Source organism: Neofelis nebulosa, chromosome 7, assembly GCF_028018385.1.
Source record: "Neofelis nebulosa isolate mNeoNeb1 chromosome 7, mNeoNeb1.pri, whole genome shotgun sequence".
NCBI lineage: Eukaryota > Metazoa > Chordata > Mammalia > Carnivora > Felidae > Neofelis > Neofelis nebulosa.
In genome coordinates this window covers 4,213,682-4,241,278 of record NC_080788.1, presented here as the reverse complement: position 1 = coordinate 4,241,278, position 27,597 = coordinate 4,213,682, and the positions used below count along the sequence as shown (strand labels likewise).

Below are 27,597 nucleotides of genomic sequence, written 5' to 3'. Positions count from 1 at the left end.
TTCATTAGTTATAAATAAGTCACTAAGGCCTGTCTGGATTTGAGGGGAGGACGATACCCTACCTCTTAATAGAGGAGTATCAAAGAATTGGTAGACATGTTTTAAAACCCCACACTACTAAAGCTCCAGCCATTAAACTCCTGGGTTATATGTCCAACAAAACCCGAGGCTTATGCCCACCAAAAGAAAGTATGTGAATGTGCACAGCAGCTTTACTCATGATAAATGGCCAAACGGGGGCACCTGGGTGGCTCGGTCGCTTAAACATTGGACTCTTGATTTGGGCTCAGGTCATGGTTATGAGTTGGAGCCCTGACAGTGCAGAGCCTGCATGGGATTCTCTCTCTCTGCCCCTCCCCCGCCTGTGCTTTTCTCTCTCTCTCTCTCTCTCTCTCTCAAAATAAGTAAACAAAAAACTTTAAAAATATACAGTATATATAAAATAATAAAAAAATAAATGGCCAAATGATTACCAATAGTAGAAGGGATAAATGGTGGTATATTCGTATAATGGATGAAAAAGAATAAACCCCACTCCTGAAACAACCTGAATTAATTTCATAAACCTATTGAGCTTAAGAAGCTCAATACATAAAACATAAAAACACATCACATTTCCATTTATATGAAGCTTCACAATAGGCAGCAGTCATATGTGTTGCTAGAGGTCAAAGGAGCAATTACCTTTTGCTGGTTGGGGTGGTTGACTGGAAGGGTGCCTGAGGGAAACTTCTGGGCTAACAGAAATTTTCTTTATCTAGAGGTGGTGATAGTTACATGGGTGTTGCTCATGGATAGTTACACAGTAATATACAGCGTAAGAAACCAGCCCCAAACCCAGCTGCTTGAACAATTACTTGTTTTTCTCATGAATCTGGAATGTGGGCAGGACTTGGCAGGAAATGGTCGTGTCTGCTCCTCCCAGAATCATCTGGGGTGGCTTGACTAGGGCTAGAGGATCTCTTTCCAAGAAGGCTCACTCACGTGACTGGCAAGTTGATGCTGGCTGTTGGCTGGGAGCTCGTTGGACTTGAAGGCCCAGAACCTTGTTTTCTTTCCACGTGAGCCTCTCCATGTGATTGGGCTTCCTCGCAGCATGGTGGCTCCAAGGGACACATGGTGGCCTGAGAGAGAGAGAGAGGGAGAGAGAGAGAAATCACAAGCAGACTCCGTGCTGTCAGCACAGAACCCAACGTGGGGCTCGATCTAACTGTGAGACCATGACCTGAGCTGAAATCAAGTCAGATGCTTCACTGACTGAGCCACCAAGGAGCCCCTGTTGCCATCTATTTTTAATCTTGTTTCCTCCACTACCCATATACTTCTAGGGATGGGTCCCAGAGGATCCAATTTCTATTGTAACAGCCCCAGGTTGCATATAGAGTTTACTTAAAAATAAAATCTTAAAAAAGAAAGAGTCCGGCCCTGTACTCTTGTGTCGTGATGCTGGGTAGGTTGGCACAATAGGGCAGGGGGAGTATTCCTGGAAGCTATTTCTACAGTGGGCATCGAGCAAAATTGACTGGTAACTATATGAGGAAATCCTTCTAAACCTAACTGAATGTATCCCTGACTCAGCTTCTCCTTAATGCCAGAGGCCACTCCAGTGCCCCCTAGTGACATAAGGGGATTGTGATGCAAGATTCATCAGGAACAGCAGTCTTAACCAATTGTGATTGCAATATCTTATTCTCCAAACTTTACAAAAATATAACACTGTGTGAATAGCTTGCTAGAGCCCCTCCCAGGATCTTGGAGGAGGTTTGTGCTATGGAAGGGGTCCTGAAGCTCAAGCTTCATTAGTTTCAGGATTAAATCTGCCTCTGCATAGGGGCGCCTGGGTGGCTCCGTCGGTTAAGCGTCCGACTTCAGCTCAGGTCACGATCTCGCAGTCTGTGAGTTCGAGCCCCGCGTCGGGCTCTGGGCTGATGGCTCAGAGCCTGGAGCCTGCTTCCGATTCTGTGTCTCCCTCTCTCTCTGCCCCTCCCCCGTTCATGCTCTGTCTCTCTGTCTTAAAAATAAATAAAAAACGTTAAAAAAAAATTAAAAAAAAAAAATCTCCCTCTGCATAGACTTGATGTGACCTTTAACTGAATTAATATATGGAAAGCATTTGGAACAGCTTGACAAGGAAGTAAGTGCTCACTATATATTATCTATTGCATACTACTGATATAGAAATAAACAGATAAATACAGAAGGCTCCAGAAGCAGGCTCCAGGCTCTGAGCTGTCAGCATAGGTGGACACTTAGCCAACTGAGTTACCCAGGCACCCCTAAAGCATAATACTCCTAAAAGTAAAAAGACGTGGGGCACCTGGGTGGCTCAGTCGGTTGAGCGTCCTACTTCAGCTCAGGTCATGATCTCGCAGTTTGTGGGTTCAGACCCTGCATCTGGTTCTCTGCTGTCAGCGTGGAGCCCGCTTCAGAGCCTCTGTCCCCCCTCTCTGTGCCTCTCCCCCACTATCTCTCTCAAAAATAAATAAAGCATTTTTTTAAGTTAAAAAAAAACTAAAAAGACAAAGTAGGAAGAATGTATAATTTATGATTTTATGAAAAGGGAAGTATCCTTTACATATAAAGAGCCCTTATGGATCAAGAAGACAAATAACCACCCATCTCCTTTTTTAACAGACAAAGGACATGAACAGGGAATGCATAGAAATAGAATCTTTCTTTTCTTTCTTTCTTTTTTTTTTTTTGAAGTACAGCCTTTCTAAAGAATAATTTAGAAATGAGTTTCCACAGTTTAAAATCTATGTGTCTTTTGTGCCAGCAATTCTACCTATGGTAATGTATCCGGAGGAAATAAGAGCTGGGTACAAAATTAAAAAACAACAACAACAAGGATATCAAAACATTATACTTTTTAAAAATGAAAGCAACCTAGACAGATGATTGGTTAGGCAAATTATTGAACAATCAACCATATAATGGGGCAATAAATGCCTGTTGAAGAGTGTTTACTGATATGAGAAGATGTTCTTGACCCATTATGCTGAGTGGAAAAACAGGAACAAGGCCTGGAGCATCCCATTTTGTGCTATGGGCTCACGGGAACACCATCTTGTTTAAATGCCTATATTATATACATAAAAAACCGTAAGTTTATAACCACTGCTATAAATGCAGTATATCACAGTGTGATGAGATTCTGAGCGATCTCTCCTTATTATTATTTTTTTTTGACAGTAAGGAAGGTTTTTTGTTTTTTGTTTTTTTTAAGTAAAAATATTGTGAGATTTGACTGCATATGATTTTTTAGTTAACTAACCGGTAAGCTGTCGCAAGGACAGTAGCATGCCCACGGCCATAAGATACAATTTCTTTCTTTGACCTTCTCTCAACTGTTAGGTATCGCTTCTCATTTGACTAAGTGCAACTTAATTCAGTTCAACACGCACTGCATCACTAGACCTGAGGTTACATGGATGACTAGAACATATTACTTGCCCCAAAGACTCTAATAATTTAGTGGGAGGGGGAACCCCACTGGGATCTGCTCAACTGGAAATAAAACTTCTTTTTTGGATTAAAAAAAAAAAAAAGGCAGCAGCAAAGGCAATTTGCCATGCCCCAGACTAAATTCAGCTTCTTGCTTATGGAGCTCTTTTTCCTTTGCTTGTCACTGTTTTCTGGAATTCAGCCTAGCAAAGTAATATATGTCACCATGTGTGCTAGTCTATAATTAGAACAAATGCGAGGACTTATGAGAAGAAGACCTATTGGCAAAAAGCATTTAGTAAAGCTCTAGAAAGGCAGGCAAGGGAAAGAAGGAGGAAGAGATCTATTTTGGAAGTTAATTGAATGCCAAAGGAAGAGAAGACATTTAAAAAATATAAAAGGCAATTATATGTCCTTAGGATTTTTATATTCCAGGAGAGCATGAAAATGTAGCTGCTATTGGATTACCCTCTGATGAGCATTGTAGGTATAAATAGAAGCTAAGGTCAAGAAGCTAAAGGCAGAAAAAGACTCACATGTCCAGCAGGGCCTGATAAGCATGTGAAATAATACCCTCAGCTCGTAAGGCTGCAACTGTGCCCGTGACCCGGGCTTGAGCTCCAGGGAAGGAGGGGAGGGTAAAAATCAGAAGGACCCGAGATTGCCCTTCTCATAAATCTTTTTATTTTGTTTTAGAGAGAGTGTGTGTGAGCAGGGGAGGGGGGCAGGGAGGGAGAGAGAGAGAGAGAGAGAGAGAGAGAGAGAATCCCAAGCGGGCTCCCCACCCAACACGGACCCCGACGTGGGGCTCAGTCTCACAACCGTGAGATCATGACCGGAGCCAAAATCAAGAATCGAAGGCTTCACCGACTGAGCCACAGGCACCCCAGCCCTTCTCATAAATGTTAAACCAGTCCCAGCCGTCACCAAACCTCACTGTAGCACGAACACACAGTGGAGAATCAGTTCTAAGATGACAGTAATCTTCTCCCCACGCTTGACCTTTTTCTAGTTGAGCATCAACACGTGTCAGAAACGTGTGGTTGGCCTGAGCCCCAAACACCTACTCGAGGCTGCCCTCCCTTTTCAGGATCCATGGTTCCTGAGGGGACTCGGCTTCCCCAAGAAGACTTTCCTGGCGTGCCCCCAGGAATGAAGAGGCAGACAGGCAGAGGGTCACCCCTAGGCGGGAGCTGCTGGCTTCTCTACCACCTTTCACACCCTGGCCCCTCACCAAGCTGACCTCCCCCCTCCCAGGTTTCCCATGTCCCGTTTCCCCCCACGGACAGAACAGGGACGTTCAGCTTTCGTCCTTCCCCACTGTCCTGTCAGCTTTCGTGGATTGACTGTCTCTTCTGGACGTCTGACCCCCATCCCTACATGTCCGGCCTTTCTTCAAGAAGAGGAGAGACAGGAGTCTGGTCTCCGAGTCTTTCTTCTGGATTTCAATGAGAATTGAACGACTACTACACATTTTTAGTCTGGGACCCACCTGGGAGAGAGGAGACTTATGTACCCATCCCCGACAGGTGCCTGGCACCAAGGTACTTGACTCATGGGTGAGAACAGGAGAGAGTGCCTGCCCTTTACCTTTTGGATCTATCCTACCTCGTAGGTCCCCTCAGGCAGTAACACTCCTTTGATCCAGCTTCCTGGGTGATGACCAGGGAAAAGCGAGGTTGTAACTTCAAACAGCCTTGGTTTCTTAACTCAGACACATGTCATATTGGCCGGACCCAAGACACATGGTCCATCTTTACTGCTTCCCCACCATTTTTCTTACGAACCCCAGACCCTACGAAACTCTCGTGGACTCCCTGAATTCTTCATCTTACGTCAAAACTTCACTTCCTTCGTCTGACCCCGTTGGAGTATGCCATTATCCTGGGCCAGTAGAACAGAACCTAATGTTAGGTTTTTAATTGACTCATGTACAGGGGCTTGCTAAAGAAAGAGGAGTGCACAGGGAAAGCTACATTTGTTAATCAAGTAGAAATCAAAGTCCAGGCACTCTGAGGACTCTTTATTTAGATGCTGCGACAATAGTTCTAACGATGACTTCAAATATCTATTACGGACTAAATTTTTATAACTTTTTTTTTTTTTAAACACTGGCCTATTGTTCTTAGATACGTGTCGTCTTTTACCTTTTACACATGTGGACCTCACAGGACACAAAATACTTTCCAGATCTAAATGTGAAAGGCCCCCTCCCAAAAAATCTGAGAGCAAAAAACATATAAGAGCATACTGGAACAGACAAACATGTCACAAAAGGAAATAAAAAGCATTTCACCCGCCAAAGAAAAATTAGTAAATTGGATTATATTAAAATTAAGAACTTCTGGGGGGCGCCTAGGTGGCTCAATCGGTTAAGTGTCCGACTTCGGCTCAGGTCATGATCTCGCAGTCAGTGGGTTCGAGCCCCACATCGGGCTCTGCACTGACAGCTTGGAGCCTGAAGCCTGCTTTGGATTCTGTGTCTCTCTCTCTCTCTGCCCCTCCCCCGCTCATGCCCTGTCTCTCCCTGTCTCAGAAATAAACAAACATTAAAAAAAAGTCTAAAAAAATAAACATGAAAAAATAAACAAAATGAAATTAATAACCTCTGTTTATCAAAAGATGCCAAGAAAGAGAATGAAAAGGGGAGCCAAGGTTTAGGAAAATATATTTGCAGTACGTATATCTGACAAAGGACTAGCATCCTAAGCGTGTACGTGGATAAGAGAAAGGAAGCTAACTGCATAGAAAGTGGGCAAGAGGTTTGGATGGGTACTTCATTGATGAGGTTATGCAAAAGGTCAAAAACACACGAAAAGCTTTTCCACACCACCATGATCACAGAAATGTAAACTAAAATTACAGTAAGATACCACGACACCAGGACCACAATGGCTACCAATTAAGTGACTGATGACAAGTGTTGACAATCAGAATGCTCCTACTGTCCTGATGGGCATTGCAATTAATTTGGATTTTTTAAACGTTTATTTATTTTTTAGAGAGAGAGAGAGAGAGAGAGAGAGAGAGGGAGAGAGAGAGAAAGTGAGAGCGGAAGAGGGGCAGAGAGAGAGGGAGACACAGAATCCGAAGCAGGCTCCAGGCTCTGAGCTGTCCGCACAGAGCCCGACGCGGGGCTCGAACTCACAAGCCACGAGATCATGTCTTGAGCCATAGTCCGACACTCAACTGACTGAGTCAGCCAGGCACCCCTAGATGCAACCATTTAGGAAAACAATCTGGCATTATTTCCCAAAGATGAAAAGACCTATAATCTATGACCTAGACATTCGACTCCTAGGGATAACCCCAACAGAAATATGTACACACACATTCACTAAAAGCCATGCCCGAGAATTTTCACAGGAGCGCTTTTTGTAGTAAATAAAAATATAGGCTATGCAAGTGTTCCTCGTCAGTAGAACAGAGATATAATTCATGGCACGTTCACACAATGAAAATCTACACCAAACGAATTAATACATGTAATGGTAGGGATGAATTGCACAAACATAACACTGAGTAAAAGGAGCCAGACCCCAAAGAGAATGTGATGTATAATCTTACACATGTAAAGAGCAGAACCAAAAAAAAAAAAAAAAAAAAAATCTTTGGTGTGAGAAGCCAAGTGATGGAAATGGCATGAGGTGGGCTTCTGGTGCTGTTGGTGTTCCATTTCCAGACCTGGGCGTTCCTAAAGGGGTGTAGACTCACTTTTGAAAATTCACTGAACGGTATACCCTTAAGATTTGTGCAGGTTTCAGTGAAGACTAGACCTCAGAAGAGTTTTCCAAAACACGTTGGAGACTTTTTCTCCAAATTCCTGTATTTCTTTGGGATTTCTTTAGTCAAGACGTTTTCCTTAGGTGCTTGCTTTTACTGTCATTTTCCTTAGATTGGTTTTTGCTTGCCTGAGTACTGGTGACAATGCTCTGAACTCAAGAAATGGTTGTGTTTTATTTCCCTCTTACATAACGTTCCCTCGTAGCTTTCTCTTTCTCACACAGGAGACTTATCTTCCCAGAGCAGGGAAGGGTGAATGTTTGGCCTCTTTATCAAGGTGAATGTTTAAAATTAGGGTGGCTGGGGCACCTGGGGGGCTCAGTCGTTTGAGCATCCGACTTCAGCTCAGGTCATGATCTCAAGGTTCGTGGGTTCGAGCCCCGCGTCGGGCTCTGTGCGGACAGCTCGGAGCCTGGAGCCTGTTTCAGATTCTGTGTCTCCCTCTCTCTCTGTCCCTCCCTTGTCTGAGCTCTCTCTCTCTCTCTCTCTCTCTCTCTCTCTCAACAATAAACATTAAAAAAAAAAAAAAGAAAATTAGGGTGGCTAGGGAGAAGATGTAGTTTCCTCCTGAACTTCTTTCAGTTCCCAGGAATGCAGGGTCAAGAGCCAGCAACCGCGCCATGGACCTACTGGGTGGGGGAAAGGTGACCCCACCACCTGGACCTCCTGGTTAGGGGCCAGATGGACAGTGTGGTAGTGATTCAGTGGAGCCCATAGGTCAGTAAAAGCCAAGGTGAGGTGGGGCCAGCTGGACAGCAATGCCCAGGCTCCAACCAAGAAACAACAGAACTGGACTACGGGTTACAGTGACCTCAGGGGTCAGCTGTGGACACCGGAAGCCAGGGCCCAGGCCAGCTGCCCTGCAGTGGTCACCAGTCCACACATACCGAAGGGCCAGCACGAGGCAGCAACAGCTCGAGGTCAGATGTGGCCCCTTCCCTGCACCCAAATGCTACGGTAGAGATAAGCTGCAAAGGGGAGTGGCCGAGTCATTTTGTCTCTGAGGCGGCCTGATGGAGATGGATCGGTCACATTCCTGGCTTGGACTAATTGTACTGGAACAGACTGGAATGTATTTGTTTCCACATCACCTGACCAGTGGGACCTGGTAGGACCAGATCACTTAAAAATAAATAGAGGAGCTATATTTCTTCAGCACTTCTGACAGTAACGTCACTAAATTTGCAGCTTTCTCTTTCTCTTTTAGTTTTCTTTGATTTTTCTTCTCAACGTGTTAAACCTTCATGGCTGCTGAAAATAGCTCGCGTTCGGAATTTTTCTAGGTATTTGAATAGAAGGTGGGAAGAAATCTCCTGGCATGGCAACTCCCCCACAATCATCCTTTTATTGATTAGTAAAGCGATTTAATAGTTTCTCTCACTTTTCCAAGTGACTCGTGATCCGACCCTCTATGTAACCCTCCCAAATAATAAGCCCCTGCCAGGTTTTGAGCTAAGAGATGATCGGCAGTCCTCGCCATCAAGTTTAAGTGCAGAAGATGTGCAAACAGCAGACACTGTTCCACGGTCACCTTTCCAGGCGCCCACGTGGGCTCGTTTCCACCTTTGGCGTCTTGGCATTTACACAGGCAGGCATCGTTCAAAGCCCTGGGCTCCTGGACCGTAGGACACGATGACAGTAGTCTTTGAGAGTGTCCTTGTTTCGTAGGATGTCACGATATACATCCGCTGCCCCAGACCTGGAATCAGCCATTTCTCTAAGGAACCTCAGTTCCCTTTACTGAGAAATATATTTAGAAACCAGAATCTGGCCTCAAAGGAAACAGCTCACTTCTTCAGGGCTGGTTGCTATTTCTAGTTCCCTTCCGTGGACAGAGATGAGAGAAAGAACACCAGGAGAGGAACAGATCTTGGAAGGTAAAGGAAAAACTAATTTTTTCTCAGTTACTTTTCCCTTACCAATCATTGAGTATTTTTTATTATACTGAGAAATACATCTAGGTACTTTCATTTGTAGTTTTTTTCCCCCTTTAAATTCATTTGCTTGGGATAATTTATTTCTGTAGGTTTATTAGGACAAAGGGCAGGAGTTCTCAGGTGCCTTAATTATCTCTTCAGAGGCTAGTCTTCTTTGCAGGACCAGCTGTATGATTTGTGGCCCCTGCAAAATGAAAATTCAGGCCCTGGTCCAAAAAGCAGGAAAGAAGTACCTTGAAGGTACTCAACTTGAAAACTTAAAAAAAATTTTTCCGCCGTCTCTGCCTCTTTTCCCCCCTCCACTTGTGCTGGTGGTGTTTTATTTGCTATTTGATGTCAGGTTCCCCTAGGCACAGGGATACCGGCAGGCTGAGTGCCCACCTCACAGGTGCCCACCGGGCTGTCCCCTGGCACCACATGAGGACCATGCCAGCTGCTGACTTCCTCCCTCCAGCCAGCCACCTGAATGATGCCAGGGATGTTGGCCTCCTGTCCTGTAGACCTGCTCCCTCAGCCACGGGGATGGGCACCCGAGGGCTCTGCAATCTTCGTGCCAGGACTTGGCAGGTGTCTAGATCTGGGGATGGGTGAGGGATTCACCCTGTGAATTGTCCGCTGGACTCCTGGGTCAGCTTCTGCCAGGCCTTCCCCTGAGTGCCCACGGGGTGTATGTGCCCGACTGGGATCCTTCCCGTGCTAAGCCAAGGCCCCCACCAGGGATGAAGGGGACAGTGGTTTCCGGGCAGGAGCAGGGAGGGGAGGCCATGTAAGGCCCAGGGCACCAGGGGATGAGGAACAGGTGACTTGAGTTGGTCCCAGGGAGACAGGGAGGCAGCAGAAGCAGGGACAGTTCATGGGACAGTGCTCTGAGCCTCGGTGCATGCCCCATTGTCCCATCGAACTTCATCTACAGAACACAAATTCAAAGATAAAATCCTTTGGGATTTAAAGACGGCAACTGCGGAGCATAAAACCCCAAACTCAGGGCTCTTGCAAGCACACGGTCCCGTGTGATGGCACTGGTCCTATGCCCATGAAGTTGTCCCTTCCTATACAGTAAACAGCAGCAGGTTTTAAAATATGATCAGAGCCCCTGGGGTTCTTGGACACCCTTCCAGGGGTTCTGTGAGATCACAACTATTGTCATGGTAACACAAAGACATAACACCTTCACACTCATTGTCTCAGGAGCACATGTTGAGGTTCTCCTAAAGCTGCCTGACAGTGGGGTATATTTTAACAGGTTGAATGGAGAAGAAAGAATCCAGATGTCTTTCATGAAGCCAGTCATTCAAGAGGTTTTTAAAAACGTAAAGCAATACTACTCTTTTCACTAATCTCTGCAGTGGAAAAAACAGTTATTTTTTTCATAAAAAGTATTTTGCTCTTATTTGGAGATTTTACATATTTATTTCTATGTGTTTGTTTTTGCTGTTATTTTAAAATGAATGACCGGGGCGCCTGGGTGGCTCAGTTGGTTAGGCGTCCGACTTCAGCTCAGGTCACAATCTCGCGATCTCGCGGTCCGTGAGTTCGAGCCCTGTGTCGGGCTCTGGGCTGATGGCTCAGAGCCTGGAGCCTGCTTCCGATTCTGTGTCTCCCTCTCTCTCTGCTCCTCCCCCGTTCATGTTCTGTCTCTCTCTCTGTCTCAAAAATAAATAAACGTTAAAAAAAAAAATTAAAAAAAAAAAAAGAATGACCAAAGACATTTTACATTTCCCTGTTTTGATTCCTAACACAACAAAATGGGTAGATATTACCCACTTAAACAAAAGCCTGTGCACATCCTTAGAACTTTTTTTAAAAAGTTTATTTATTTTGGGGCGCCTGGGTGGCGCAGTCGGTTAAGCGTCCGACTTCAGCTCAGGTCACAATCTCGCGATCTCGCGGTCCGTGAGTTCGAGCCCCGTGTCGGGCTCTGGGCTGATGGCTCGGAGCCTGGAGCCTGCTTCCGATTCTGTGTCTCCCTCTCTCTCTGCCCCTCCCCCGTTCATGCTCTGTCTCTCTCTGTCCCAAAAATAAAAGAAAAAACGTTGAAAAAAAAAATTAAAAAAAAAAAGTTTATTTATTTTGAGTGAGACAGGAAGCATACACAAGTGGAGCAGGGGCAGAAAGAGAAGGAGAGAGAGAATCCCAAGCAGGCTCCACACAGCCAGCACAGAGCCCAAAGCAGGGCTTAAACCCATGAACCATGAGATCATGGCCTGGGACAAAACCACAAGTTGGATGCTTAACCGATTGAGCTACCCAGGCGCTCTTTATCCTTGGTACTTTTTAAGGTAATACATTTCAAAAATTGAGGTTAAATTCACATAGCATAAAATTAACCATTCTAAAATGCATAATTTGGGGGTGCCTGGCTGGCTCAGTTGGCGAAGCACGCAACTCTTAATCTCAGGGTCTTGAGGTCAAGCGCCATGTTGGGCACGGAGCCTTAAAAAACAAAGCAATGAAGTGCACAATCCTGTGGCGTTTAGCACAATCACTGTGTTGTGTGACGACCTCTCTCTGTAGTTTCGACATTTTCATCACTGCAAATGGAAACTCCACCGCCACTAAGCAGTCACTCCCCATTCCTCCCTCCCCTGAGCCCCAATGAACCCACCGTCGTCCTTCTGTCTCCATGGATCTGCCTATGTTGGATGTTCCGTATCAAGGGAATCACCCAACCCGTGACTCTTCTCTCACTGAGCCCAATGTTTTTGAGGTTCATCCACACGATAGCATGTATCACTATTTCATTTCTGTGTATATTCCATTGTAGGGTACGCCATACTGGTTTACCCATTCATCGGACCATGGATATTTGGGCTGTTCCCACCCGTTAGCTACAGTGAATAGTGCGGCCGTGAACATTCGTGTATAAGCATTTGTGAGGAAATGTGTTTTCAGTTCTTTGGAGTATGATACCTAGAAGTGAATCATTGGATCATACGATAATTCTACATTACATTTCTTGAGGAACCGACAAACTATTTTCCAGAGCAGTTGCCTCACCTTACATTCCCACCAGTGACGTAGGAGGGCCCAATTTCTCCATATCCTCCACACTCGTTTTTTTCCTTTTAAAAAAAAATTTTTTTTTATTGTAGCCATCCTAGTGGGTGTGAAGTGGCAGCTCACTTGTGGTTTTGATTTGCATTTCCCTAATGATTAGTGATGAGCATCGTTTCATGTGCTTACTGGCCATTTGTACACCTTCTTTGCAGAAAGGTTTGTTCAAATCCTTCGCTCATTTTTAAATTGGGTTGCCTTGTTTTGTTGCAGAATTGGATTGTCTTTTGTAGAGTTGTGACAGTTTTCTAGATTTTAGATATTAAACCTTTATCAGATATACGATTTACAAATATTTTCTCCAATCTTGTAGGTTGTCTTCTTACTTTCTTGGTAGTGTTTTTTGATGCACAAAAGTTTTTCATTTTGACTAACTCCATTTGTTTGGTTTTTCCTTTGTCATTTGTGTTTTTGGTGCCATTTCCGTATCATGCCAAATCCAAATTTATGAAGATTTACCCCTATGTTTTCTTCTAAGAGTTTCGTGGTTTTAGCTTTCACATTTAGGTCTATGATCCATTTGGAGTGACTTCTTTGTTGTTGTTGATGCTTATTTATTTTTGAGAGAGAGACACAGCACAAGTGGGGGAGACACAGGGAGAGAGGAGACACAGAATCTGAAGCAGACTCCAGGCTCTGAGCTGTCAGCACAGAGCCCAATGCAGGGCTTGAACCCATAAACCTTGAGATCATGACCAGAGCTGAAGTCGGACGCTTAACTGACTGAGCCCACCCAGGTGCCCCAGAGTTACTTTTTGTACAGTGTATGAAGCGGAGGTCTAACTTCATTCTTTTGCATGTGGATATCCAGTTGTCCCAGCATCCTCTATTAAAGAAACAATTCTTTTCTCCATTGACTGGTCTTGGCACTTTTGTTGAAAATCAATTGACCAAAGATTTTTGAACTTATTTCTGGACTCTCAATACTATTCCAGTGGTCTAGTCTATATACCTGTGCTTATCCCAGTACCATAGTGCCTTGGTTCCTGTAGCTTTGTAGTAAGCTTTGAAATTGGGAAATGTGAGTCCTCCAGCTTCGTTTTTCCCTTTCAATTATTTTGGCTATCCAGGGCCCCTTGTAATTCCTTATCAATTTTACCATCACCTTGTCAATTTCTACAAAAAAAGATCATTGTAATTTTCTTAGAGACTTCATCGAATCTGTGGATTATTGCCATCTTAACAGTATTAAGTCTTGAAATCCATGAACACAGACTATCTTGCCATGTATTTAGGTCTTTATTTTCTTTCAGCAATGTTTTGTGGTTTTCAGTGCACAAGTCATATACCAACATAGCTAAATTTATTCCTAAGTATTTTATTCCTTCTGATGCTATTATAACTGGAATTTTTTTTAAATTTTATTTTCCTAATGTTCATCACTAGTGTATAGAAATACAACTGATTTCTGAGTCTTGATCTTGTGTCTTCCGACTTTGCCGAATTCATTAACTCGCTCTAACAGTTGTGTGTGTGTGTGTGTGTGTGTGTGTGTGTGTGTGTCTTCTTTGGAATATTCTACATATGATGTTATCAGCAAAGATACTTTTACTTCCTCCTTTCCAATTTGGATGCCTTGATTTCTTTTTGTTGCATTATTGCTCTGGCTAGTACTTCCTGTCCAGTGTTGTTGACTAGCAGCGGTGAAAGTAGGCATCCTTGTCTTGTTCCTGATCTTACGGGTAGTGTACTTAGTCTTTTATTATTGAGTATATTAGCTTTGTGTTTGTCGAGTGTTTTTACCATGAAAGGCTCAATAATCTTTAAGAATGTAGTGGGGTCCTGCTGGTTAAGAACAAGGGAGTTGAAATCCATCTGCTTGGTTTGTCAAAGGCTCGGTCACTTCCTTGCTTCATGACCTTGGACAATTTGTTTAACCATTCTGTGCCCCAGTTTCCTTATTTGGAAAATGGAGATGACAATAGGGACATAATCTACCTCGGAGAATTAGGCAAAGGTTAGATGGAGGAATACACATTAAAGCAGTGCCTGATGTGGAGTCAGCACTCAGTAAATGTTAGCAATTATTCAAAGAAATGAACCAATTGAAATGTTCACTGGCAATTTCTGTATTACTATTTACCTCAAGTCTACCCCCCACGGATTTGACAATTTGACTTTTGGTTTTGCTTATTTAATAGATGGTAGGTAGCTCATTTTTCAAATGGTATTTACATTCCTGTAATTACTGTGGAGGCTAAACAGCTTTCAAATTTTTGTCACAGTTGTGACTTCTTTCCCTTTTTAATCTGTTTTGACCGTCCTGTTGTAGACCTCCTCGTCGGCTGTCTCATATACTATTTTGATGCAATCAAGAACAAGATACGTAGCCAAAATTAGTCCAGTTTATGCCCCATTATCAAAGCTGTTGTCATGTTCATAAAAATAGTATTAGGGCTTCAAGGACATTCAGGAGCTGGAATTATCTGCCCCACTTGTTCTGAGGCTTTGAAAGAAGCCACGGAGACCGAGCAGTTGCTGAGACTGCCACGACGATCTAAATGTGACCTTCCACAAAAAAGCATGTGAGGGCCAGAAATGAAATTCAAAACAGCAGGCTGGGTTTCAGAGTCCACATCGCTAGAACACACTGCCCCTCTGGTTCCAGGGAGGTAAATATAGAGCAGGCTGATTATGTGAACACATTTCCTTTAACTTTGCCCATCACTACTCAAGTCCCAGCAGCGAGATGAAGCCCGTTACAAGTAGGCTGCCTGTTATCCCCCGCATCGGCCTCAGAAGCTGCCCTCCTTTACAGGGCTGATTTCTCCGCCTTTGCTCTCCAGTTCATTCCCTTACTACCTGGCTGTACTCTTTCTCTCTTTCCTTTCTGCTGACTTGAATGTCTCCATTTCTACGGGCTCCATTTCTTCCTGGTAACCACAAATACATAAGTATGCCCCCTAACAGAAAAAAAATGTCCTCAGCCCTGTGTCAGCCTGGAAGTGTCCCCCCTTCTTCTTCCTTTCTATCACAGAATCTTCACTTCTTTATCTCCGGCCACTCCCTAAGCAACAGTGTGGCTTTGGCCAGTGCTCCACTGAGCACCTCGAGGCTATTGACTGGTCATCTCCTCACCACCGCCAAGCCCAGTGAGTCCTTCCTGTCGTCTCATCTGACCTTGTGGACGTGACAGGTGACCACCCCCTTTGCCTGCATTTTGTGATGCACTTGCATGATTTTTTTTTCATACCTTTCCTTTCCAGTTTCTTGCATGATGAGCTCCTTGTCTGTCCTCAGCCGTAAGCGTTGGTTCTACTCAGGGCTTCATCCTTGGTGCTCCCTTCTTTTCTCCCCTCCGAACACACTGTCTGCATGGCCTCATCCGGTCCCATGATTTCTGGGAACCACTGTGCTGGTGATCCCCCTGTCTCTGTCTTCATCCCTGGTCGTTCTTCTTAGGGTAACATTTGTTTCGGATATTCAAACGTCTACTAGAAATTGCCTCCCGGACTCCCCCAAGCACATTTAACTGAGCTAAGGACATCTTCCCTGGAACCTCCTTCAAGACCTTATAAGATAAATTGCTGCTACTATCAACAATAGCCAAAGTATGGAAAGAGCCCAAATGTCCATCAATGGATGGATGGATGGATGGATGGATGGATGGATAAAGAAGATATAGTGTGTGTGTGTGTGTGTGTGTGTGTGTGTGTGTATATATATATATATAATGGAGTATTACGAGGCAATCAAAAAGAATGAAATCTTGCCATTTGCAACTACATGGATGGAACTGGAGGGTATGATGCTAAGTGAAATTAGTCAGAGAAAGACAAAAATCATATGACTTCACTCATATGAGGACTTTACGAGACAAAACAGATGAACATAAGGGAAGGAAAACAGAAATAATATAAAAACAGGGAGGGGGACAAAACAGAAGAGACTCATAAATCTAGAGAACAAACTGAGGGTTACTGGAGGGGTTGTGGGAGCGGGGGATGGGCTAAATGGGGAAGGGGCACTAAGGAATTTACTCCTGAAATCACTGTTGCCCTACAGGCTATCTAATTTGGATGTAAATCTAAAAAAATAAAATTTAAAAAAAATAAATAAATTGCCGCTACCTGGCTAAAAAAAGAAAAGAAAAAAGAAATCAGCTGCAACCCTGGCATTTGTCAAAGTGGAAAGAATGTCTGGCTGTTGGACTTTAGCCTTTGGCCTCAATAGATCAACTGATATCAGAAAGCAACAGAATTGTGTTCTGTATGTCGTAAAACCGTGTTCGGGAACGAGGGAAGCCGAGGGTTCACACCTGTCTCAGGGAATGGCTCTACCAACCAGTCAGCAGCCTGCTCTGGCAGGAAGTCCCCGAGCCGGGGTCCCTGTCCTGGTCTGCTCATGTCTCACTGGGTGAGTGTGGGCAGCATTTCAGCCGTGCTAAGCTGTCACTTCTTCATCTGTCAAATAAGGATAATAACATAGCAGTTTACCCACCTTAGATAACCCCAAATGCGAGATCCTTCCATCAGGCTCACAAGAAATCAGAGATGTTATCCCGTATTGGCCTTTTCTCGTAACTCAAGAGATATACGAGGCTTTGAGATGGGAGACCTGAAGTCTGGGACGTCCAGCGTAGCTCCAGATCCTTCCTCGTCACGTACGGGTGCACCCTGGCCCAGAACGAACATAAGAGGTCCCTGAATGCTGCACGTGGGACACCGCTTCCAAAAAGGGGGCAGGAAACAGATTCATTTTATACTCAGGTAATTACACAGCTGATGCTCATGTTTTCCCAGAGTGGGGAGCGGGGGGCGGGTAGGCCCCATGGAATCCTGCATTCCAGGAGTGTCTTCCACAAGGAACTTAAACAGACCGGTTAGATCCTGGCCTTTGTGTTTTCTTTCTCATGGTAAATGCCAGCAAGAGGGATTTAGGAGGGAGCTGACCTGGGTCATTTCTTTTTGTCTTTTTGTCCCCCCTCCTCCAGGGTCTTGAAGGCAGGAAACTTGACTTAAGGCCACTACCTACCTCTTATCTCCTCTTTCTAGTCTGTAAGAGCTGATTTTATTTGGGCAGCAACACCTGTAGGGGCTGCCCAAATAAAATAGCTCCTTGGAAGGAAGGAGGACTGGTCCCCAGGCCTCAGAGGAAAACTACAACTGGTTCGAGTCTTGCCATTTGCCCTGGTGGCCACAGCTTCTGAAGTGAGCGTGCAACCAGTTTGGCCAATGAAATGGGAGAAGCCTGGGAGCAGGCCCTCGGGGAGGATTTTGCCGTCCAGTTCAGGATAAAAGCCCAGGGGCACCTGGGTGACTCAGTCGGTTGAGTGTCCGACTCTTGATTTCAGCTCAGGTCATGATCTCACCGTTTGTGAGTTTGAGCCCTGCATTAGGCTCTGTGCTGACAGTGCAGAGCCTGCGTGGGAATCTCTCTTTCTCTGCCCCTACCCTGCTTGTGCTGTCTCTCTTCTCTCTGAAAATAAATAAATAAACTTAAAAAAAAAAAAAAAGCCAAGAAAGGGCTGTGTGTCGACCCGCTTAAGGCTGAAAAGCCACTGTGCTCAGGATGGGGATTAGAAAGACAGGGGGTGCCTGGGTGGCTCAATCAGTTAAGTGTCTGACTCTTGGTTTCGGCTCAGGTCATAGATCATGAGCTCAAACCCCGCGTTGGGCTCTGTGCTAACAGCTCAGAGCCTGGAGCCTGCTTCGGATTCTGTGTCTCCCTCTCTCCCTGCCCCTCCCCACTTGCATTCTGTCTATATCTCTCAAACATAAATGAAAATGTTAAAAAAAATTAAAAAAAAATAGATCCTATATTTCTTACAACTACTACCCAACCGTTTTTTCTTCTTTCTTTCTTTCCTAGTTATAAAACTTGGTTTTATTTGGGCAGCAATCAGCACAAGGGAGGAGGACCGTCTCCAAGCCTTAGAGAAAAACCACCATAGGTTTCGATGTATCTCAGCCTCCAGGTTCCCTCTTCGTTTCCTTCTCCCCAGCCAGCTGCCATTCCGTTTTCTTTTTCCTTTTTTTCTTTTGAGAGAGAGTGCACGAGCAACTGAGGGAGGGGCAGAGAGAGAGAGAGAATCCCAAGCAGGCCCTGTACTGTCAGCACAGAGCCCGATGCGGGGCTCGATTCCAGGAACCACAAATCATGACTTGAGCTGAAACCAAGAGTCGGACGTTTAACCGACTGAGCCACCCAGGAGCCCCAGCCACTGTTCCTAAACTCTTCTCTGGTCCACGCCCTTCACATCCAAGTAGTCACAAGTCCATTCCTAATTAGCTTCTCCTTTCTACTTGTCACCGTCTCTGCCTTGGTTCAAGACGCCTTCATTTTTTTGGCTTAGATCGCGGCTCCTCTCCTCCCTCTGCCTCCTGTCTTATCCTTACACCTCCGTCTCTCCACACCTATCAGGGCAAGCTTCCAAAATGGCCAACCTGAACGTGTCCCTCCCTGTCCAGCTTGAAATCGTCACGAGTTCCTCTGCCCCCAGAGGTGGCTGGTAGCTCCTACGTTGTACGATGGTATTTTTGTCTCTGTTCCACTCTATATGTTCTAGGGAACCTCTTTCTGAGTTGCTCTCTCTGCCCTGGTCCTTCTGGGAGCACTTCCTCTGACTTGGCTGCCTCCCTGGCTAAATTAAGCACTCTCTCCCCTGGACACCTTTGAAATACATTATTTTCGTCCTTCTCAGGTACAACTTTGTGAAAGTTTGCTTACATGGCTGAGTCGCCTGTAGATGGTGAATGGGTTGGTAACTTATTCACACTTTCCAGTTTATAACCACAGTGTAGCACACTGTATTCAGTCAATAAATAAGTGTGCATTGAGTGGGTGAGGTTTTTTTTTTTTAACTTTTGTTTATTTTTGAGAGAGAGGGAGAGAGACAGAGCACGAGCAGGGGAGGGGCAGAGAGAGATCATGAACTGTGAGATCATGACCTGAGTTGAAGTTGGATGCTCAACCGACTGAGCCACCCAGGCGCCCCTCGAATGGATGAGTTTTAAATTTGATTGCATAGGCGTTCAGCTAGCTCTCCAGTGCTCAGAGCTGGTTCTAAAATGTAAAGCTTAGGGGCACCTGGGAGACTCAATCGGCTGAGCATCCGACTTCAGTTCAGGTCATGATCTTATTTATGGTTTGTGAATTTGAGCCCCGTGTCAGGCTCTCTGCTGACAACTCAGAGCCCAGAACCTGCTTCCGGGAGTCTATGTCTCCCTCTCTCTCTGCCCCTCCCCCACTCTTCTGTGTGTGTGTGTGTGTGTGTGTGTGTGTGTGTGTGAAAAAATGAATAAACATTAAATTTAATTCAGGGGTGCCTGGGTGACTCATTCAGTTAAGTGTCCGACTTCAGCGCATGATCTCAAGGTTCATGAGTTTGAGCCCTGCGTCGGGCTCTGTGCTGACAGCTCAGGGCTCTGTGCTGACAGCTCAGAGCCTGGAGCCTGCTTTGGATTCTGTGTCTCCCTCTCTCTCTGCCCCTCCCCCGCTTGTGTTCTGTCTCTCTCTCAAAAAGAAATAAATATTTAACAATTTTTTAAAAATTAATTCAACTCAACACAAATATTTACTCATGCGTACTAGATGTCAGGTGCCTGGCTTCACTGACCAATGAACAAATCAGGCAAAGACTCCTGTCCTCCTGGAGCTTATAATTTAGCAAGGAGAGACAGGTCATAAATAATAAGCATAATGGGGGCACCTGGGTGGCTCAGTCGGTTGAGGGTCCGACTCTTGATTTCAGATCATGATCTTGCGGTTCATGGGTTGAGCTCCATGTCGGGCTCTGCTCTGACAGCATGGAGCCTGCTTGGGATTCTCTCCCCCCCCCCACCCCTTCCCTATGCATTCACTCTCTCTCTCTCTCTCTCTCTCTCAAAATAAATAAATAAATAAACTTAAAAATAATATGTGTAATGACTAAGAAAGCTGTATAGTAGGGTAGCAGATGGAAAGTGTTCTGGGAAAAGGAAGCGAGCAAATCAAGGTAAGGGAGGTTGGGAGAGTTTGGTGGGGGGAGGTTAGTCTTTTTTCTTTAATTTTGCTCAGTGGGACTTCTCAGTCTGGAATAGTCATGTATTTCTTGAACTTAAGAAAATATTGTTGTTACTTCTCTAGTTATTTTCTCTCTCTACTTTCTCTAGTCTTTCCTAATTGGACAGACACTGGACCTCTTGGGTCCTTCTCCACGATCTTATATTTTCTGCCTCTTTTTTTTTTTTCCTTGCTCTACATTCTTTAAGATTCCATGATTCTATATTCACTGACTGGTCTTTACCTGTGTCCAAATTATTACTCAGTCCATTAATTGAATTTTTCCTATTGCAATCCCATTTTTAATTTCCAAGAATATTTTCAGGTCCTTTGTATTTTTCTGATAGCCCCTTCCTCCCTTTTCTCAGCTGCCCTGTCTCTAAGGACATTAACTGCACTTTTTATAAAGTCCTCTGTTCTTTCCTAAACTGTCTCTGTTTCCTCCAAGATCATCTTTTCTCTTGGTTCAACTTGAGCCGTCTCTTTCATGCTATTGGTTTTCCTAACATACCTACAACTTTGCTTTCCTGCTTAGAGATGTGAACGAGAGCTATGTTCCTTACGTGGGAAGCTTTCATGAGCGTCTTTGTGTGTTGGTGGGTCCCCGTCCGGCCTCTCCCTTGGCTGACAGAGCAGTCTGAGGGCGATCCAGAACAGAGAAACCTTTTCAGGTATCAGGACAGGAAGCAAGTAGTCAAGTTACGGACCCTCACAGTGGTCCCAGTGGGTTTGGCTTCATTGTCAACCTGCCTCAGACATTCTCCAACCAACAACCTGCCTCAGACATTCTCCGTGCGGATCGCCCACCTACCTGGGAGAGCAGGCTTCCTGGTTAATGCTGCACAGGGACACCCTTGCTCCTGGCCCTTCCGTGTTCGTGTACGACTCTCTGCATGGTTCTCGGTGCTGTCCCTGAATGCCCATCCGATGTCTCCTCCAGTTTGCATTTACTTGCTGTGAACTCGGGCCTGCACCTTGTCTCCCTCAGGAGGAATCTGGTGTGTGAGGCTTACATTTCCTCCATCTCCTTCCCAGGTTTCCATTTTTCGGGTGTCTGCTGCTACATGACAAAACACCTCAAACTCCAGTGGCTTAAAACACCAAAAATGTGTTATTATTATTTTTTTAATGTTTATTTCTTTTGAGAGAGAGAGAGAGAGAGCGAGAGAGAGAGAGAGAATGCGTGCATGTGTGTGTGCAGGGGAGGGGCAGAGAGAGACAGAGAATCCCAAGCAGGCTCCACACTGTCAGCGCAGAGCTCGTTGTGGGGCTCAGTCTCACGAGCCATGAGATCATGACCTGAGCTGACATCAAGGGCTGGACACTTAACTGACTGAGATGCCCAGGCACCCCCCAAAATGTGTTGTTTTTTTTATGATTCTGTGGGTTGACCATGCAGTTGTGTTTTGTTTGTTTGTTTGTTTGTTTGTTTTTTGTTTTTTTGTTTTTTTGCTTTGCAGGGTGTTGATGTTGGGAGGTCAGGGAAGTCCAAACCAACCTTCTTCCCTGTTGGTGTTGGCTAGAGCCTGGGATCTCAGCTCAGGCTGTCTTCCAGGGCCCTTGGTTCTTTTCCGTGTCAGCCTGTCCATGTGGCTGCTTGGGCCTCCTCACTGCATGGTGGCTGGCTTTCAAGAAAGCATCTCAAGAGCACAAGCTCTAACGTGCAAGCTCTTATAAGGTTCTATTTCAATGATACTACCTAAGGTCCCACTGGCCAAAGCAAGCCAGCCACATGCCAGGTCCAGAGTCAGTGTGGCAGGGGTCTACAAAAGGGCCTGAATAAGGGGAAGTGTGATTCAAGGCGCCCCCAATGTAAAAGCCACCACAATCTTCTTCTCTCTTTTTTTTTTTTAACATTTTTTTTTAACGTTTATTTATTTTTGAGACAGAGAGAGACAGAGCATGAATGGGGGAGGGTCAGAGAGAGAAGGAGACACAGAATCCAAAACAGGCTCTAGGCTCTGAGCGGTCAGCACAGAGCCCGACGCGGGGCTCGAACTCACGGACCGGACCACGAGATCATGACCTGAGCCGAAGTCGGACACTTAACCGACTGAGCCACCCAGGCGCCCCAGCATTTTTTAACATTTATTTATTTTTGAGAGACAGAGAGAGAGCATGAGTGGGGAAGGAAGAGAGTGAGAGGGAGACACAGAGGCTCCAAAGCAGGCTCCAGGCTCTGAGCTGTCAGCACAGAGCCCGACGTGGGGCTCGAACCCATGAACAGTGAGATCACGACCTGAGCTGAAGCTGAGGCTTAACCAACTAAGCCACCCAGGCACCCCAGCCACCACAATCTTCTATGTTTCTTTCAAATTTCTGGTCAACTAAGAGTACCCTTTCCTGTTTCAGGCACTGTATTATTTATTCTTAAAAAATTTTTTTTAATGTCTATTAATTTCTGAGAGAGAGAGAGAGAGAAGGGAGAGAGTCTGTGAGTGGGGGAGGGGCAGAAAGAGAGAGGGAGACACAGAATCCGAAGCAGGCTCCAGGCTCTGAGCTGTAAGCACAGAGCCTGATGTGGGGCTCGAAGCCACGAACCATGAGATTATGACCTGAGCTGAAGTTGGACGCTCAGTCGACCGAGCAACCCAGGTGCCTCTATTTCTCCTTTTTTAGAAATATAAGTGTGCACTGTTTGGGGTGCCTGGGGGGGCTCAGTCGGTTGAGTATGTGGCTGTTGATTTCGGCTCAGGTCATGATCCCAGGGTTGTGGGATCGGGCCCAGCACTGGGCTCCATGATGAGTGTGGAGCCTGCTTCAGATTCTCTCTCTCTCAGTCACTCTGTCTCTCTCTCTCTGCCCCTTCCCCACCTGTACATACATGTGGTTCCTCATATATATATGACAATTAATTATATTAACTATTCTTATGTTGCCTGTTATGCTGCCTCTTGAATTAGAGGTTCAAGAGGCACCTAGGGGCGCCTGGGTGGCTCAGTCTGTTAAGCGTCTGACCTCGGCTCAGGTCATGATCTCACAATTAATGGGTTCAAGCCCTGCGTCAGGCTCTGTGCTGACAGCTGGGAGCCTGGCGCCTGCTTCGGATTCTGTGTCTCCCTCTCTCTCTACCCCTCCCTGGCTCATGTTCTCTATCTCTCTATCTCAAAAATAAATCATAAACATTAAAAAAATTTTTTTAAAAGTAAGAAATCCTTTAAAGAACAAAAGGCATCTAGAGGGAAAGTCAAAAAGTCACTGTTATGGAAACCCCCCAATCTCCCCTCCGGTCAGTTCTCTCTAACCCAAACCCTAACACAAGAGTGAGGTCTGTTTGGTGTCCCTCAGGAACAGCATGAATACTGCAGCAACCTTGGGTTAGGATTGAGTCTTCGCCCAAGTGCTCAGCCCTTTCATGCAAGAATGTCAAGCCGACCTCCGTTTGTTTGCCCGTCAAACCACAATGTTCTGTCCTTACCAACAGACAATATGTCTTCTTTCCTGCCAGCCCCTGCAATTTCAAACTCCCTACTGCCTCATTGGACCAAAACATTATTATACGAATTACCATTCCTAGAGCATTGCCTGAAGGATATGCCTGAATACCCTCTGATCAGAGCTGGCGGACAGAGTCAGGCTGGCAGGTGACAAGATCCCTCCGGGGGTGCCCCGTTGAGAAGGGCTGTGAGGCTCATTCCCTCCGGAAGAGAGTTTAGTGACCACTGCTGACCTCTGCCCCGGCCTTGGACTGGAAGCAATGGTGTGCCTGTCGGGAAGGTACTTTCCCTCCTGCCCCCCAATATTGTAGAATTTATCGCTGAACCAAGCCAAAGCTTGGTTGCTGATCTGTGTGAAATTCTTGTGGCTCCTGGAGTGTATTGAGTGGGTCTGGTGCCACGCCAATCACCCGCACCCAGGGTGAGCTGAGACGTAACTGTTCAGGATTTGATTCTATATTTATTGTAGGAGTGTCACCAAGGGCACACCGTGTGACACGGTGTTCCCTTTAGGAGGGGCCAGGGGAGCCATTCTTTTTTTTTTTTTTTAATTTTTTTTTTTTAACGTTTATTTATTTTTGAGACAGAGAGAGACAGAGCATGAATGGGGGAGGGCCAGAGAGAGGGAGACACAGAATCTGAAACAGGCTTCAGGCTCTGAGCCGTCAGCACAGAGCCCGACGCGGGGCTCGAACTCACGGACCGCGAGATCATGACCTGAGCCGAAGTCGGCCGCTCAACTGGCTGAGCCACCCAGGCGCCCCCAGGGGAGCCATTATCCTATGGATCCTGTGAATGTTGTAATGGTATGTTTCCTTCCTTGCTTTGGTTGCTAGGAAACCCAGGGCAATAGTACAGACCTCATCTGGCGACTGCTAGACTTCTGGACCAACGTTTTACACCTTACTTTCTCTCTCCTTTCGTCTTATTTTCTTGCCATTTTCCTACAGATTTCCATCCTACCCTGTCCCTTTACTCTCTCTTCATCTTTTCTTTTTTAAGCCCCACCTTCCCTTGTTCCTCTCCCCTTTTTTCTCTTCGGTTAACATTTATCGGGCATCTGCTCCATGGCTGGCACCCTGTTAGGGGCTGGACAGACAGCAATCGTCACCCCAAAATATCTGTGTTACTAACTGCAGCCCTTAACAGGGCGCTCATGGTTACCGAAGAGAAACCTGGTGCTTAATGTAACTTAGTGTTTCTCTGAGTGGACTCATCACTCTCTGGTCCCTGCTCCGGACAGGATTCTAATGATCTACCCACTAAGGCACACCAGTCTTACCCTGGTCACTGTCCGGTCACTGTCCCTATTCACCCCACAGATAGGTCTGTTTGATGACCCCTGGCACATTCGTCTCGAGTGTGCAACTGTGCATAAAAACACAAACACAACTTTTATCGGAAGGATTTAGAAGGGGGGAAACTGCAGCATGTGACAAGGGAAAGCTCTGGGGCTGGGGTTCGAGTGGCCTGCGGGCTGACGTCTACATTGCCCTTGTAGGAGAGTGTTACTCTGTGTCCCCCCAGCCCCTGCCCACACATTCTCAGTTCCTACCTGCCCAAGTCCCCCTTTTCTGCTTTCACTTCCCCTCCACGGCAGACACCGGATTGGGGAGGGGGGGCTTCGATTTAATTCCTCATTAGTCAATTATTTTGAATCAATGTGACAAAAACCTGTGTCTTTCTCATCAGAGGACGGTCAGTGGGCTCACCTCCATGTGTCTGTTTTTGCTTGCAGGAAGCTTGGGGTCGGATTTCACAGCTACAGTATTATCTTCATGGCTTGCAAGATGGATGTTTCTAAATCACACACACACACACACCCCACCACCACCAAATAAAAAACCAAACAACTTTACTGTCTGAATACCTTTTAAGTCATGTCCAACCCTCTTTCAAGATAGGAATTTAATACTTACTGATCGGCATGGAGTAGAACTCCAGACCTCAGCTTCCTGTGCGAGTCAAGTGGCTAAATCATCCGCCATTTCTAAGGCGCCCAACGTGGTGCGTGGTCAGCCGTGGCATCCCGGGTATAGTGACTGAGAGAAAACCTGAATTCAGGTTCACCCTCTCTTTTGACTTTGGGCACGTCATCTCTCCTCTCTGAGCCTCAGTTTCCCCATCCATAAAGGGCTCTATGTTCTTCAGACAGCTGCTGTGAAGATAAGAGAGTTAATGTCCGTGCAAATGCACGTGAGCCCTTGAAAAACATGGGTTTGGACTGCATGGGTCCACTTATACGTGGATTTGTTTTTTGATAAATACAGTCCAGTCCTGTGACTGTATATTCTCTTCCTTATGATTTTCTTAATGTTTTCTTTTCTCTTAGTTTCTTGTAAGCTTTATGGTATAATATATGTAACATACAAAATACATATTAATCAACCATTTATGTATTAGTCTGCCAGTCAACACTAGGCTATCAGTATTATGTTTCTAGGGAGTGAAAAGTTACATGCAGAGGGTTTTTTTTTAATGTATTTTTGAGAGAGACAGAGACAGGATGGGGAAGGGGCAGAGAGAGAGGGAAAGAGAGAATCCCAAGCAGGCTCTGCACTGCCAGTGCAGGGCTCAAACACACCAAACGGTGAGATCATGACCTGAGCCAAAACCAAGAGTCAGACGCTTAAGCAACTGAGCCACCCAGGCACCCCGACATGAAGAATTTTGACTGCACGGGGGGTCGGCGCCCCTAACCCCTGCCTTGTTCAAGGGTCAACGGCACTTTGGAGTCTCCAGAACACTGTAGTGTTGTGGAATGAGATTATACTCCTGGGGGAACCTGTTCACCACTCGTAATTGCAGCATTAAGAGAAATTGTTGTCAACAAAAGCCTAATCCCCAATACGGTTATCACAGTGTCCAAAGCTTTGTTGTGGCCCTTGATTCTCTTACAGATTCTGAGGGAAGAGCTCTCAGGGTTGGGATGGCGGACGCTTCCGCCATGGTGTTCAGATGCCCTTGGGCTGCCCTGCTGGTGGCAGGCGCTCACCAACCCCTCTCTGATGGCATCTGTTAGTGTTCTCTTAGACCCTCCCCTCCTCCTGGGACAGTGAATTCATTTCCTTGATATTCAGCCACACCTCTAGGCTCAGGTTCCCCAAATCTGAATCTGCGCTTTTGCCTCTCTGGCTGCCAGAGACCAGTATCCCCAGTTGTCTATGGGACAGCTCCTCCTGGGAACCCCACGGGCCACGGGCACTGGCAACCCAGCGTGTCCCAAACCAAACCCGTGCTCAGCCCCTGCCTCCCGACTTTCTCCCCTTAGAATTCCTACCCAGATCTTTCTCATCTGCCTCTTCTTCCCTCACATTGCATTGGTTCTGGTCCTTGTCATCTCTTGCTGGGAAAATTGTCATTATTCCTAATTAGCCTTCCTGCCTCCTGTCTCTCCTCCTAAACCATGGTCCACACCAGCTGCCAGGCAGGGCTTTAAAGATGCTACTCTTGGGGCGCCCGGGTGGCTCAGTCGATTAAAAGTCCGATTTCAGCTCTGGTCATGATCTCATGGTTTGTGGGTTCGATCCCAGTGTCAGGCTCTGCACTGACAATTTAGAGCCTGGAGCCTGCTTCCGATTCTGTGTCTCCCTCTCTCCGTGCCCCTCTCCAGCTTGCGCTGTCTCTCTCTCCCTCAAACATAAATAAAAACATTATTTAAAAAAAAGATGCTACTCTTTCTCACTCACAAATCTTTAAAAAAAAATTTTTTTTTAACGTTTATTTATTTTTGAGAAAAAGAGAGCAAGTGCAAGCGGGGGAGGGCAGAGGGAGAGGGAGACACTGAATCGGAAGCAGGCTCCAGGCTCTGAGCTGTCAGCACAGAGCCTGATTCAGGGCCCGAAACCCCATGAGATCGTGACCTGAGCTGAAGTTGGACCTGAGCCAAAGCCGGACGCTTAACCCACTGAGCCACCCAGGCTCCCCTCCCACTCAAATCTTAAATGCTCCCTGCACTT

The 27,597-nt window shown here is 45.8% G+C and overlaps 2 long non-coding RNA genes across 3 annotated transcripts; both read left to right on the top strand.

Annotated features, from left to right (window-relative positions):
- Positions 1-2,054: 2,054 nt before the first annotated feature.
- Positions 2,055-25,461, top strand: LOC131515951 (uncharacterized). The gene is made up of 3 exons (XR_009263763.1): positions 2,055-2,134; positions 23,650-23,918; positions 25,377-25,461. It is a non-coding gene; the product is annotated as an uncharacterized LOC131515951 (long non-coding RNA).
- Positions 8,848-10,554, top strand: LOC131515952 (uncharacterized). Of its 2 annotated transcripts, XR_009263765.1 has the most exons (3): positions 8,848-9,104; positions 9,515-9,731; positions 10,408-10,554. It is a non-coding gene; the product is annotated as an uncharacterized LOC131515952 (long non-coding RNA). The 2 variants fall into 2 exon arrangements; XR_009263764.1 differs by lacking the exon at positions 9,515-9,731.
- Positions 25,462-27,597: the final 2,136 nt, after the last annotated feature.